Here is a 15979-nt window from a genome sequence, read left to right on the forward strand (position 1 = left end):
TGAAATAAATGCAACAAATATCCATCTAAGTGCTGCGCTGGGGCAGCTGCCTCAAAAATGAGTTAATATGGTCCTTTGAGCCATGCGCTGGCCAGTTCTGTAATAACTATGCCTTGGGTTCTGCTGCGCTGCTCTCATATGGTTTAAATGCCCATAAATCTGTCTTGGTGAACTTTAAATGGGCCTTTACTGTTTCTTTGACTTGCTGGGGGCCTTTCAATGTTCATCTGACTTGGAAATAAAGATTTCCACTGAAAAATATTAACTGATACACTTTGCCGCAACAGTGATACTCTTTAATATTGAATCGGGACCTTTTCTTTCACTGATACACTTTGCCGCTTCAAAATCGCCTTTTTATGGCCACTTATGGCAAGATTTGACTGTTGTTGTGCTATCTGCGGGCTTTTGGAGGATTTTGGAGGAGCTTCGGCACCTGGCCGATCAAAGTACCTTTAAAACTGATAAAACTGCAAAACTGGCGAAATAATGGAGGCCGAGAGCTTGCTGAGGTGGAAAACCATGCATTTTGGAGTCAATCCAGGCCGGAGCGATCAACAAATGGCCGCGAAATGATCCCAATCCTTTGGAGCTGAGGGTGCCGAGCTGATATACGTGAAATAGCCCCTTTCCTTTATAAAAGGCAAAATGCCTTTTAAACGTGAATTTCCATAAAAATTGGGCGCAAAATGAGCACTGTAGCATAGATTAGATCCTGACCGTTGGGTCGCGTGAAGGCAGATCCAACGATTGGCACTAAGTCGGCGATCGGCGGATCCAAAACATAAAACCTCCGAAATGCAATGAAGCTCGCGGACCCGAAATGCATTATAGGCTCTTTCTTTTTTGAAATCGGGTCTGGCCCATCAGCGGATTTTGATAAAAAGGATAAGCGGACCCGAAATCCCTTTAAACTGCGGTTTATAACTTTTCGGCTCCGGCCAGTCAAAGCTATATATGGGGGTGATGCAAAAATATGGGCTGTTGATCTAAGGGCCCGAATGGGCGGTTGGGATTAAATCGGCATTTCGCGTCAGCGGGGACATGGGGTTTATACATATGCGATCTCCGAAATGGGAGATCGCCAAAATGATCTGAGCCATTGATGCGGGTCGCCCGATCGGACGGCCATAGATAAGTCGGCGCATCGGCGATCGGTGGGGATGGGGTGTGCGCCATATATATTATTGCGATGTGATATTATATTGCGATATGGAGGAAAAGCAATGTATTTGTCATAAAAATGGGTTTATGCGGCAAAAAGGGCTTTAACAATAAACTTAAGTTTGCGGAGATATATGAACAAGTGGAGATGCGTGATAGGATAATATTGCGATGGCGATATTGCTGTCGGGTGTGACGGCGATATCGCATCGGCGGAGGGAGGAGGCATGCAATAAGGGCACCAAACATTGCGATATGCTGACAGCGAAATCACAATCGGCGGATCTATATCAGAGCATATACAAAAGGGGCTGGAAACTTGTGACTGCCACCTCCGACAGCGATATCGTGTCGGAGGGGGGGTCAATGAATTCGGAGAAGGGTTTAATGATTCAACCAAGGGTCAAAGCGATTGGAAGAAGGGTTTTTGCATATAAGGGAGGCTTTTATGAAATCGGAGGTGGATAATAGTGCATCGGAAGGGATTCTTGAGGCTTCGAAAGAGGTCCGAAGTATAGAGAGGAGGGTTTTTAATGCTCGGAAGGGGTCCGAAAGCATTATAAGGGGCTTTTATGCCTTAGAAAGGTGGAATCAAGGCCTAAAAGAGGGATTTTATACTTTGGAGGGGATTTTATGCATAGGAATGAGTCCTAATGCATTAGAAGATGGTTTGAGAGGCAAGATGAGGGCTCTTACTAAGTTTCAGGCAAACTCAGTAATTCCCAAGGGAATATTTATGGTTATATTTCAACCAGGGGAGGGGATATGTATATAAGGGGGATTTAAAACATATTTTAAGAGAGGAAGGGGAAATAACAAGGGATTTATATAATAAGTTAAAAATTAATATGAAATTGATGAAGAAAGCGCTAAGTATAGAAATCTTAGGCTTTAAAGGGGAAATAGGACTTGTAGAAGAAATATGAGCATCCTTAAGTAAAGCAGATCTTTACTTAGGCAAATGTTATGGAAAATGATGAATTTAAGAGATATCAAGCAGATCTTGACCTCTTTAGGGGAAGTTAGTGAATGATTTGGGGAAAGTAAGAAGGGGAAAGTTAGACATGCCTCGCTTGAGCTGCTCCAAGGAAAAATTGCCTCATACTTGTGATCTAAATGGATATAACACTTGAAAACATAAAATGGATCACAATTCCTCATTCTGCCACCACAAAACTACTTACCCGGCCTACTTACCTAGCATTTTCTCTTCTTTTTGGTTTGGGTGCACTTGAACTAGCAAACCCAGCTTTTCAACTTTTCTTTTGACTGTCCTCCTGTCTAAATCTAGCCTTATATCTTCTAGGGGCTCAGATTAAATAGTTGAGCACCCTAGCTTCTCTACCTATCTAACAATCTGCCAAGATTAAACAGTTTGGACAGATATTTATTCTCTATCTTCTAAAACAAGAAATTTAAACCTAGAGAAGCCAAGATTAAGCTGTTTGGCTTTCCCTTAACTGTGAAACTCTTCAAAAATGGAATATAGTAGTGGCATTTGAGCTAGCACACTTTCCTGGCCTTTTGTTTGGGGTTCATTTCATTTATTTTTCTCTTTGGCCAATTCTTCTTTTTCTTGCCCTTTGATTATTCTTTTAGGGCATACCCTCTTTACATTTTTTAAATTTTCTGAGTTTTCTAGGAAATATGGAACCTTTGCAGCATGGAAAGAATGACATATTTGGCATGTAAAACAGTCAATCATGAAATATGAACACCTATTGCAATAGGAGGCTAACAGTGGCTCCACTTGGGGATGGCTTTTCCATGTGAAAAGCCAAGAACAGCAGGTCAGAATGCCTTGGTCTTCAACTGTTGCTGTAATCTGAAAACTTCCTTCTTCTTTGATGCTTTTGACTGAATTCTTGTAAGCTGTTATGCAGTATTACTTTGAGCTGATTTGCAGAAAAATTACAGCTCTGCTTCTTGCCTTTTGGGTGCTTGTAAACATATTCAAATCTGCCTGAGCACTTCTTTTTGAGATAAATTCAAAACAGAGATCAAATGGTGCATTTGCTTTGATCCTTCCTTCAAAATTTGCTGCGTTATTCCCTTATCGGACTGCTGTAAATAGACATGCTGAAAATACAAATATTAATGTACAAATATAGAGCTGAGTTATATACATCAAAAGGGATCATGATAGTGCTTTAGCATTCGGCCATTGACAGGGCCTTCTTCAGCTTCTGTGCCATCCAAACTCTTCAGAAAATATGTATTATTGCCTTGCACAGCTGAAATAATAAAGGGGCCTTTCCACAGGGAGTCGAATTTGCCGTGCTTTCCTTTGTCCTCTCTTCTTGAATCCCATCTTAAAACTTTGTTGCCGATGAGAAAATCTTCGGCCTTGGTTCTTCTATCAAACATTTTCTTTAGCCTTTCTTGCAAAATCTGACTTCTGTGGTAAACTTGCTCTCTTGTCTGCTGCAAATGAATGGTTTGGTTTATTCTCCTTTATATATCATTTGGCTCAAATTGAATCTCTTGCAGCAGCTTGATGATAGGAATGCCCAAAGATGAAGGAAATCTGGCCTCCATGCCATATACTAGCTCATAAGGGCTCATCCCAATGGATCTTTTGGTTGACAGTCTGTCTGCCCACAGGGCATTTACAAGCTTTTTGTGCCAGTTCTTCTTGTTTTCTTCCAGCACTTTCTTAATGATGTTAATCAGAATCTTGTTGGATGATTCGGCCAAGCCGTTACCTTGAGGGTAATAGGCTGTGGAGTGACCTAAGGTAATGTGGAATTTGTGGCAAAAACTGATCATTTTCTTGGATTTGAAGGCAGCAGCGTTGTCTGTAATGATCTTTTCAGGGCAGCTGAATCTGGACAGAATGTTGGTTTCAAGGAATTAGATAATGGTGGAGTCATTGGCTTGCCTACATGGGATGGCTTCAATCCACTTGGTAAAGTAATATGTGGCTGTTAGAATCCACTTATGCTGGCCAGAAGAGGATGGATGGATTTCTCCAATGAAGTCAAGACCCCACTGTTGGAATGGTTTCTCAGTTGAAATGGGCTTAAGGGGTAAGGGCAGCAGCTTTCTTTTGCCTTCAAAGATCTGGCATTTATGGCATGAAACAACAAATTTTTTCACATCGGAAAACAGGGAGGGCCAATAGTAACCAGCCCTTAGTATCTTATCAGCAGTAGACTTCCAATATAAGTGCCCTCCACAGTCCCCTGCATGAAATTCTTTCATAACATTGTCAGTTTCATTCAAAGTTAGACAATTAAGCAATATTCCTTCATGATTTTTCCAAAACAGGGCACTATCTAAGACACAAAACTTTGAAGCTTTCATTTTTAAGAATCTCTTTTTGGTTCTGGACAACCCTGGAGGAGCATGCAGGTTTAACAATATAAAACAAATATCAGCATACCAAGGTGATTGCAAGAAAGCTTGACTGATCTGTGGAGTCGCCAGCTCCTGTTCATTGTCTAGTTGATTAATGTCTAAGGCTTGAAAATTGGTTTCGGACATCAGTTTGGCTAAACCTTGTCCCTTTATCAGTTTAGTGGGTTTTATCTCAATGTCATACTCAAGGATATTGGCAATCCATTTGCCTCTTTTGCCTTCTATTCCCTCTTGAGTTAATATGTCTTTTATAGCAGCATTTGGAACATAAGCAATCACATGTGAATATAAAATGTAAACTCGGAAATCCTTGATGGCCTTAACAAGGGCATAGGCCTGCTTTTCCATTATTTGATATTTCAAGGGTGCATCTCTAAGGGCTCGGCTGAAAAAAGCAATAGGATTTTCATTTCCTTGATCATCCTTTTGCAAAAGGACAGCAGCTATGGTGTGTTCAGATGCAAATGAAAAAATGATGAAATCCTTATCAAATTGAGGGCTTGTGAGGACTGGAGCTTGGGTTAATGCAGTTTTTATGCCCTCAAAGGCTTGCTTGGCTTCTAAGGTCCATTTTACCTTGGAATCCTTCTTTAACATGTTATTCAGCATTCTTGTTAACTCAGCCAAGTTTGGGATAAATCTCCTTAGGAAATTGATCTTTCCTAAGAAAGCTTGCAACTCTTTGATGTTTCTTGGATAAGGGACTTGCAAAATGGCTTGGATCCTTTCCGGATCGATTCTAATTCCATCTTTTGAGATAATATGGCCCAGCAATTTGCCTTCTTCTAGGCCGAAGAGAGACTTCTTGGGGTTCAAGGAAATGCCATATTTCCTACAGGTTAGGAACACTCGTCTCAAATGTTTTAGGTTCTCTTGATCAGATTTTGAGAAAGGGGTTAAGTCATCAAGGTAGACCACCAAGAAATCATGGATTTCCTTGGCAAATGCAATGTCCATTGCCCTTTGAAAGGTAGCACCTGCGTTTTTTAGTCCGAAAGGCATTTTCACATATTTAAAGGTTCCCCACGGTGTTGTAAAGGCTGTCTTGTCTTGGTCATCCGGGTGAACAAGTATTTGATTGAAACCTGAAAAGCCATCAAGCAATGAAATTCTAGATGACCCCACTACTCTTTGTAGAATATGGTCCATTTTTGGCAATGGGTAGTGATCTTTAAGGGAGACTTGGTTCAGATTTCTTAAGTCTACACATAGCCTAATCTCACCTGTTTTCTTTCTTGTGGGAACAAGATTGGATACCCATTCTGAAAATCTAATGGGTGCTATGATACCAGCCTCAAACATTCTTTTCACTTCTTTCTCAATCAAAGGGAGAAGCACAGGATTGATTCTCCTTAGTTTCTGTTTGAAGGGCTTTTGATTTGGCTTTAAGGGAATGGTATGTTGAATAACTGAGGTGTCATAGGACTTGAGGTCCTCATAACTCCATGCAAATACATCTTGGAACTCTTTGAACAAGTCAACATATTTTGGCTTTTGATCAGGAGGCAAAGACTTGGACAGTTTTATCATTTTGGGCTTTTCAGCTGTCCCAATATTACAGTCTTCAATTGCAGCGTTTAAGGGTTGCATCTTTGGTTTCTTAGGGATATCGTTTGCATCAAAGATGTCTTCTAATGGAGTGAGACCAGCAGGCAGAAAATTGTCCTTTAAATCCATCACTTCGGCCTCTGCTTCAGCTATTTCATCCAAATTCATTTGTTTCAGCTCTTGAATGTTTTTGTCATCAAAAATAGTTGGGTGCAGCATTTGTTTTGCTGCTTCAGCTGTTATGGTCTGCTCATTTTGGTTTACTGCTTGTTGTGGATCATCCATGGCATCCATATCAATGTTTAAGCTTGAAAATTCTTGCTGTAAAGTCAAGAAATTGTTAATCTGTGCATCGTTTTCAAACACTTGCCAATCTTTGACATTGTTAAGGATTGCAGGCCTGTGCTTTATCTCAGCTGTAAAGTGGTGATTGGGCTCAAAAGGAAGCTTGCAAGTGCTAGAAAAAGTAGCTAGGCTGTGTGCATGTAGATTATGTCTTCTTGGAATTTTAGCAAGCTGGGATTCAGTGAAGGTATTGAGTATTGCAGTGGCAGCAGTCCTATAAGCTCTTAGCCTTCTATCATTAGTGACAAAATTACCTTTCATTTGCTGTATGATTAGGTCGGAGTCACCTAGAATGGAAACTTTGGCAGCTCCTAGAGATTTGATTAGCTTAAGGCCTAAAAAGAGGGCTTCATACTCCGCCATGTTGTTGGTACATCTGAAGTTTAATCTATAAGCATGACCCTCTGCATGATTGTTTTGAGTATTATGGATCCACACTCCTACCCCTGCTCCTAGCTTATTAACTGAACCATCAAAGTCCAAATACCATAGGATTTCTTGCTCTTGACTAGTATTGAGAGTTTCAACCGTTTTAGGAGTGGGCAGATTTGAATTTTCTGTTTCGGGAGGTTCTTCTTGTGTGCTGGTTGCATTGATTGTTTTGACCGTTTCATGGGTATGGGCAACCGATTCCTCATTCATGCATGCTTCTTGCTCTAAATCCAAAGGCTTATCATTAGTTGGAGGACTTGTTTAATCATTAAACAAAATAAAAGAATCCATATCAGAACAGATTAAGTAAATAGGAAAGTTTTGGGGCTTTTCCTCACTACTTACCACATACTTCATTAGTGTTTCCCTATATAGTCTATTTGGTTGCCCAAAGACTGATATAGTGGCATAAGAGAGGTCTAATTGGAGAGATCCTTGGAGTTTTGCTCCCCATGATCTTGACAACAGCATGCCATACTTTGGTGGAATGTTAGCAATCACCACGTCCATTAGAATTGTTTTGTTGGGATATTGGACTAAAGACACACATAAGTCTTTGATTAAGCCTAAACACTTGACCTGACTTGAGTCAAAGGAGAATACGTCTTTGTAGGGTCTTGTAACATCAAGGTTTAGCTTCTCCATTACAGCTTTGGGCATAAGGTTGTGTGAGGCACCTGAATCAAACATGGCATTATGCAAGACTTTATCATGTATGTGTAAACTGACATAAAACGGTAGAACAGCTCCATGTGCTGATTTGCCATCAACTTCAGGTCCGAAAAGGAGCTCAGGTTGATCATCTAATACATTCACATCATCCCTATTCTCTGGCATTTGTAGTGATCTTTTGATTTTCTGCCTATAGATATCATGCTTGGCAAGTTCAGAGAGAGGCATAGATATCTTCAGTTTACCTATTTTTGCCTCTAAATCAAATGGTTTATCTGATTGGGTTTTAGTATTGTGAGAGGCAGGCTTCCCTTTTTCCATTGGAGTATCAGCGATTTGCTCTTGTTCTTCATTGATTTCTTGAACTATTTCTGATTTGGAAAGGTTTTTAGGAGTGCTGTTTACATTTTCCTTTGAGGGAAAAGATACAAAAGGCTGATTTTTAGAGGGATGAACATTTGTGACATCCTCTATGGTCACTTCTTTTGGATTTGGGACTATTTTATCAGCAGTTTCTATGAGGGCAGCCTTTTCTTTGATCTTCTTAGGCTGCTTGGTATCATTTGGTTTAACCTTTTCGGGCACATCTATGGTTCTTGTCCTCAGCTTATACTGTTTGTGGACCTCATAAACAACTGAATCATAACCTTGTTTAAAATCAAAAGACTCACCAGACTTAGTCTGAAATTGATTTATATCATGGTCATCTTGGTCTTCTTGGGTTAGAAAAATTTGTTGCTCACCCTTCAAACCCATCAAGTTTATGTGAGTGTCCTCTGTCTGCTCACTAGATGTGGATGCTTCAGCATAGTTTTCATGAAAAGGAGGTCTTATATCATGGTCGGGGCTAGCCCTTCCAACGTTTGGGTTTTGGTTTTTCCTAAAATTTGGGTTTCTGATAGTATTGGTTTGTTGTCCTTCCCATGATGTTTTTCTTTCCATGGTTCCCATTCTATCTTCAAAACTGTTCACCTTATTGAAGATTGAAACCAACTTTTGCTCAAATGCTGGGGGTTCTTCTTTAAAAGTGGTTCTTCTCTCGGCTTTTGCTCTATTTCTTTTGGCAATCAGGTTTGCCTCCACACTAACAGCTACATTATGCATGTCTGCTAAGGTTTGAGGGGCTCTCTCCCTCAATTGATATGCCATGTCGGTATCAAAACCATCTGGGAATTTATACAAAGCAAGATCAGGTGGAGGTCTGAGGTTCTGTGGGATTGCATTATAAACATTGTTAAATCTTGCACAATAGTCTAAGACAGCCTCTTGAGGGCCTCTTTTGATAGTATCATATTCTGATAATATGTGCAGGGGATCCTTCTTTTTCTCCCATCTGTTAAGGAATGTTTGGTAAAGAGCCTCTGGATCAGCTATGGAATTTGCAGGGAGAGCTCTAAACCAGGGTCTTACATCACTTGTGAGACTTTGGACAAAAATCTTCATTCTTACATGATCATCATCTATTTCATAACTCTCAAAATAGTTGTTATAGACATTTTTGGGCACTGCAACCCCAAGCATAAAATGTCCATAAACCAAGGGCTCCTAAGTCCCTAAAAGTGTTGTTCCAACCCCTAAAGGAACAAGGTCAACTGATTACAGCTTCTCCCAGAAGTTCTCCATGAAAAACTACTCAGAACTGGTCAAAACAGGATCATTTCACCTGCTCCATAGGCAAAGTGCGTTGCATCTCACCTAATTACACTCAGTGGGTGCGTTGCATTTCAAAAAGCCCTTCTATGGGGTGCGATGGGCGAGAAGAGACAAATGGCAGTGTCAATCCGCGAGGTGGAGAAGCATGGAATCTTCCAGAAACTTCTCCTGTGACACTTGCCTCTCTGAATTTGACCAAGGATGAGTAAGAGATCATCAATCTCCAAGTGGAAGCAAGAACTATCAGAGGGAAGACACTAATCAAATCACAAGCTGACTCATCTCCCTTACAGATATCTATATATGGATCCCTCATCCCAGAGATCCAAAGGCTGGAATTTTGCATCTTGTAAGGAATTGTTGTTGGTTTCTTGAGGCAACATCATAGTGTTGGGTGATCTAAGCTTTGCATGAGGTGAAGAAGGGCTTACTTGCTGAGAGGATGATGTTGGGTCAGAACAACTGGTTGTAACTCTCTTGGCTCTTTCTTGATTATCAATAAAGCTATTCAAGTTTTCCTCCATACTCTTGTGTAATCTATGTTTTGTGCATTTGTATGGTCAATTTACATCTGATCCTAGATTGTTTATGATAATAGATCCATGTTCTCATATAGTGTTATGCTGCTTTGATTCTACAGGTACTCTGTAAAGCTGGGTATACAAGGAAGCAAGTAGCAAAGGACTATCAGAAGAGAGAGGAATCGAGCAAGGAACCAAGCGCAAGACAGAGGTTGGTCTCCTTTATTCTTCTCTCATCTATCTTTCATATAGGAAAACGAAAGTGGTTTTACTTTGTTTGTTTCTAAGGTAGCTACCACGCCTTAGTGGGATTATCAGTTCTGCATGGACACTTTTCCCTGTAACAAAATGGCGACTCCACTGGGGAGTGACTAGGTTGTTTGTCTATCTACATTTGTTTACTTTATAAACTTACAGACGGAGCCTAAAGTCGAGCCAGGTAGCTTTCGAACTGCATTTGCTATGCAAATGCAAAGTAGATAAATGTCGCTTCAGTCAATCTCCAGGTTTTGTTTATGAATTAAACAACTGATTTACAAACTCTCTAATTTCCCTTATGGTGGCTCTAGTAACCTCCTTAGATCTACCCTTGTTCTTGATTTACTGATTACCACTTGCTCGGCCAAAATCCCTGAACTGAACTGCAAACTGTGACCCGGAACCCAAGCAAAGTCTCATCCCTGGTCCAGCGCACTGTCTGTTCCGTGAATCTCAAATTCAGCGCACTTCCCAAGTGTAGAAAGTGCGTTGCATTTCAAATTCATTGTGTTACAGGTGCGCTGATCAGACTAGGCACTATTCCTAAATTTTGGTTTCTGTATTCACTCTTTTCAGATCTATTCAAGAATTTTGCTGCCTGTAGTCAGTACACCTCTGTTTGAAACTATTGAGCCTCAAACCTGCACCTTCATATACACCCTCTCAGCCTTCCTTTTCCACTTATTGCATCCACCCAGCTGCTAAATCATTGCATTATAGTTTAAAAAGAGTTCTTTACATGGTTTTCTGACTATACTTATGACTGTTGTTTGGTTTAGTTTTTTTGTTCATGCAGCTGCGGAAACTTGTCAATTTTCGCAGCTAGCACAGGTTTCCGCAGCCAGCACAGGATTCCGAAACTATTTTGTTAAAAGCTATGCTACAGGTGTCCTATGAAGAAATGAGCCACATGGGCAAGCTCCAGGCGACAGATACATGGAACGTGTCCCTTCGAAGCAGCCAAATCATCCATGGAAGGTCACAGTCAACGAAGGTCAAAGGTAGAGCCAACCAAAGAGTTCAGCGGTGGCACGTCTCTGTTTTGAGCACATGAACGTTACGTGGCACAGTCCTCAGCTCACAAAGACACCAGCACACTTGGAGATCACTTCTGCAACCGGAATCTAACAGAAACCACTCCAGAGATTTAATAAACATGATGATAGTTACGCTAGATCTCGGCTGAATGGATCTACGTGTCTTTAGCAACACAGTCAATAGCGTAGGAGTTAGTTAGCTAGTCTCAGCATTTTGTCATTATAAATAACGCGTCGATAAACGCAGTAAATTAGTTTTTTTCTTGATATGTAAATTCTGAACTGTTGTGTTGTCGCCCCACTGTTTATACATATTGCTGTTTTAATATATGAGGAGACTTTTCTGAGTTTATTCGTGTGATTACTTGTTGACTGGCTGAAGTGGTAGAGGGCCCCTGCGCGCTGAAGCCTTGTAAAGTTTTCATTTGGTTTTATTATGTTCTTGTATCATTAGCTTGTACATAACACACTGTTTGATGTTTCTTAATTCACCGTTGTTTAGATTTTCACCTCTGTTTTCTTATAACTGTCAACTGATCAGTGTTTTTCTGCAGGTTTCCTTAGGCAGCCCGGGAAAATTTTCATCTTTTTGATAACTATTGGCATATGAGATCATCTTGTCCTTCCTACTAACTTTCATTTTCTGAAGTTTGATTTCAGCACTGTCTTTTCCAAGTTGTGATTTGCTTACTTATTTTTTTGTTATCTAGATATCATACTGCTCATCAATTTATGGTTTCTTTCTATAGTGAAGTGACTCTATTAGCAAGAAATCAGAATATCACTAACTGCAGTGTGATTTAGTTATCATATTGCTTAAACTTATTCATGATTGCTTCCCACAAGGTAGATTGAGCTGAAGGGTAAAGGATCAGAAGAGTTGAAGTAGTGTGATTAGTTTCCTTTCTGTAATTTAATTTCTTGCAATTTAGTTATCATGTTGCTTAAACTTATTCATGGTTGCTTCCCACAAGTAGATTGAGCTGAAGGGTAAAGGACCAGAAGAGTTAAAGTAGTGTGACTAGTTTCTTTTATGCAATTTAATTTCTTGCCATTTAGATAGCATATTGCTTGACTTATTCATGATTACTTCCCACAAGGTAGATTGAGCTGAAGGGTAAAGGATCTGAAGAGTTTGAGTAGTGTGAATTAGTTGCTTTGCTTTTGGTTTGAATTGCTTTAAGTTCAGTTTTTACTTTCTTTTCATTCAGCAGCAAGGATACTGGGCCATTGTCATTAGTTCACTTTTTGATGCATTTACTTTCTCTTGAGAATTGATTTCCATTTAGTTGTTTTAAAGCTTTCTTCTTGAGCACTTTCAAGTTTGAGAAAATCACCATAGAAACCACCATCACCACCCATACTTCATACTTCAGTTTCACTCTCACCATCACACATTAGGGAAAGATAAATCCAAAAATAAACTAAAAAAAACTCAAAAACGACAAAAGATTAAGGAAATGGTTATCTAGTACATATAGTACACTTCACTTCTTCAGTTTACGAACCCCGGATTGACATTACAAATAGCAATTTAGATCACACTAAATTGACCAAACATTTTGGCACCGTTGCCGGGGAAGTGAAATTAGGTAGCCAATTTCTAAAAAAAAAAAAAGAAAATTTCAAGGAAGGAAAATTGATAACCTCCCAAAGTATGCTCTCCTCTTGCACTTAGTGTGATCTGGAGCATCAGAAAAGAGAAAGTTATTGGTTTAATAGTTTCTTGAGTATGCTCTCTTCTTGCACCTAGAGTGACCTGGAAGATCAGAAAGAGAATTATTAGCCCTACTTGAAGAAAAATAAAAAAAATGACATGCATAGAGCAAGAGATTCTAGGGGAAGGTTTTTAGCTAGAGCCAAGAGTTCGATTTTTACAACTCCATCTACTTCAAGGAATAGACAAGAGACACCTCCATCATCTCCAACTTACACTCCTAGCCCTAGGATTCCTGGAATTCAAGAGGCAGTAGTCGACTCTCCCACACCTTCCATCGAATCTGAATTAGAAAGAGATCCTTTCCTTCCTTCTACAGAGAGACAAATTGTAATTGAAGAAGTAGAATCATCTGAAGAAGAGGGAGAAATTCCTTCTCATTCACCCTTAGTAGAGGAACCAGAAGACTCTGAAGTCTCCAGGGAAACTACCATGACAGAGGAAGGAGCAACTGGATTTGGTAGAGGTAGAGGAGGAGGAGGAAATAATGGAGGAGGTAGAGGTAACATTGGGGGAAATAGGGATGGAGATAACTCATTCGGATTTCCTATAGTTGATGAGGACTCCCGAGCCACAATGAAAAACATCTCACCATCTGTCCTCCCAAACTCCCATGGGTTAAGGAATGAGGACCCTGAAACATTTCTATTTGAGTTTTAGGTCGTGTGTCGAACTTATGATTATCTGGAAGACTCTCAAAAACTCAAACTGTTTCCTTCAACATTGAAAGGAACAGCCTTGAAATGGTTCATGGGATTACTCACTCAATCCATTAGGACTTGGAATGATATGAAACAAACATTTTTGGATAGGTACCTGGACTATTGTATGCCCACCAATCACAAGGATGAGGTATTCAAAATGGTTCAAAGAGAAGATGAAAACTTGGAGGATTTACTTGAAAGATTTCAATACAACCTGAAAAGAGCAAAAATGAGTAACTTAGATGAGGAGACCTTGAAAGCCCTTCTATTAAAAGCCATTAGAGATGAATGGATAGATATTTTGAACATGATGGGGAAAGGAGACATATCTCAACTTCCACTTCATGATATAGCAGAGCCATGTGTCCATCTCTCAAGGGGGAAATCTAAAACTCAAAAAGGGCCTAGAGATCCTTCTCTCATCAGAGCAAACAAATCTGCAACTGGATCAGTAAGTAGGGCTGAGATTGGCAACATGCTTGATGAATTTAAGACTGACATCTTAGGGAGTCTTAGTGAGCAACTAGACACTCTTAAGATTCATAATAAGCAGAAAGCAGAAGCTGAGGCTTTGGCCATCTTTTGCCCAAAGTGTAGAAAGAAACATGCTCTAAGGGAATGTCCCTTGGATGCAAAAGTTGTAGAAACATGTGTAATTTGTTCAGAGAATCATGAGACCAAGGATTGTCCTTCAATTCCTGGGCTCAAAGCTGTCTTTCAAGAAGATCCAAATACAATCGAATCTCTCTGTTTTGTTGCAAGGAGACCTTGGCAGGGGCAACAAAATCAAGGGTTTAACAACTCTATGAATTTTCAACCCTCACCAAATTGGAATCCTTGGCAACAACCTTGGTCCCAACCTCAAAATCCTTTTCAATCATGGGTACAAGGTATGCAAAATCCTTATGGAAGATTTGCTCAATTTTATCAATATCCCCCATCTTTTCAAAACCAACAAGCTCCACAACTTCCAAATCAAAACCCACAACTATCCTTGCCATTTCCACAACAACAACAACCTTCTCAACAGAATCCAAATTCTCAACTCTTGCTTCCATTCCAACAAAAGTCAAATCAACTTCCTTCTCAGCCATTGCCAAACCCCAATAACAAAAACCCTCAAAATGCTTACATGATGGAAGGTCAACAATTTCCTGCCTATATGATTGTTCCTCTTAATGATGTACAACTCAGATCAGGTAGGGTCCTAGATAAACCTTCTATAGATGCTCAAAAGAAAAGCATTTTTGAGGAGGATTCTCTTGAAGCCAATAAGGGTTCTGAAGCATCTCTTCAAAACCCAAGTACTCAAAAAGAAAAAGAAAAAGAGTTAACCCGCACAACTCCTATAGTTGAGCAACCTACATCTTCATCCACACCTCCTTTTCCTGAAAGATTACAAATTGACAAAGGGGTGGAAAAACAAATCTTGTTGCCTGACTATGATTTTCTAGATGAATTGAAGAATGTCTGTATCAAGATTCCCTTGTTACAAGCCATTAAAGAGATTCCTATTCTAGCGAAAACAATAAAGGAGTTGAGTCTTAAAAGACCAGGAAGGAAACCAAGAGATACAAGAAGAATCCACCTGGTAGGGAAAATTGCAGATATCATGATGGGAAAAATTACTATGCAGAAATATGTAGATCCCAGTGGTCCAATTGTCAAAACACATATCAATGGGGTAGAAATACCAAATACTTTGATTGATTTAGGGGCTGCTATCAACATCATGAGTAGACAGACTATGGAACAACTAAAACTTCCTAATCTTCTTTTTACACCTACTTTATTGCAACTTGCAGATCGATCAATTATTAAACCAGATGGTGTATTAGAAGACATTTCAGTCTCCTTAGACTCTTGGGAATATCCAGTGGATTTCATGATTTTAACTCCTAGGAGTAATCTAGGAGGACATCCTCTCATCTTAGGAAGACCTTGGCTAGCCACATCTGATGCTTTTATCAGTTGTAGGTCTGGGGATATGTATATTTCTGATGGTAATTCGACAAAGAAGTTCAATCTGTATCCTCCAGCAAAAGAAATTACAGAAATAGGAGATAATGAGTGGGTTGATGATGAAGATACTATACAACCTGTCTTTACCATTTCTGAGATCAGTGAAGATAGTCAAATTCTGAACACATTAGAAAACTTTGAACCATCTTCAGAATATGACCACACACAATTTCAGTTGGATTCTGACATTGAGTGTCTATCATCTAGACAAATGTCTCTTTTCTCTATGGAAGAGTTTGGTAGTTCTGCCATTGAGATTGTTCCAGGAAAAACATTGAATATCAACAAAAACTTGGAAAAATCACAACAGGAAGAGCTAACCAAAATCTTGCAAAAACATTCTACTGCATTTGCATGGGAGTATACTGATATGAAAGGTATTGACCCTAAGACTTGCATTCATCACATCTACATTGAGGAAAACAGTAGACCAATCAAACAACCTCAAAGAAGAATGAATCCAAACCTTAGGGAGATAGTGAAAGAAGAGCTCCAAAAGTTACTTAATGTAAACTTCATTTACCCAATTTCAGATAGCCGGTGGGT

Source organism: Pinus tabuliformis, chromosome 7, assembly GCF_031772625.1.
Source record: "Pinus tabuliformis cultivar Carrire ecotype Pingquan chromosome 7, CPIR1, whole genome shotgun sequence".
Classification (NCBI taxonomy): Eukaryota; Viridiplantae; Streptophyta; class Pinopsida; order Pinales; family Pinaceae; genus Pinus; species Pinus tabuliformis.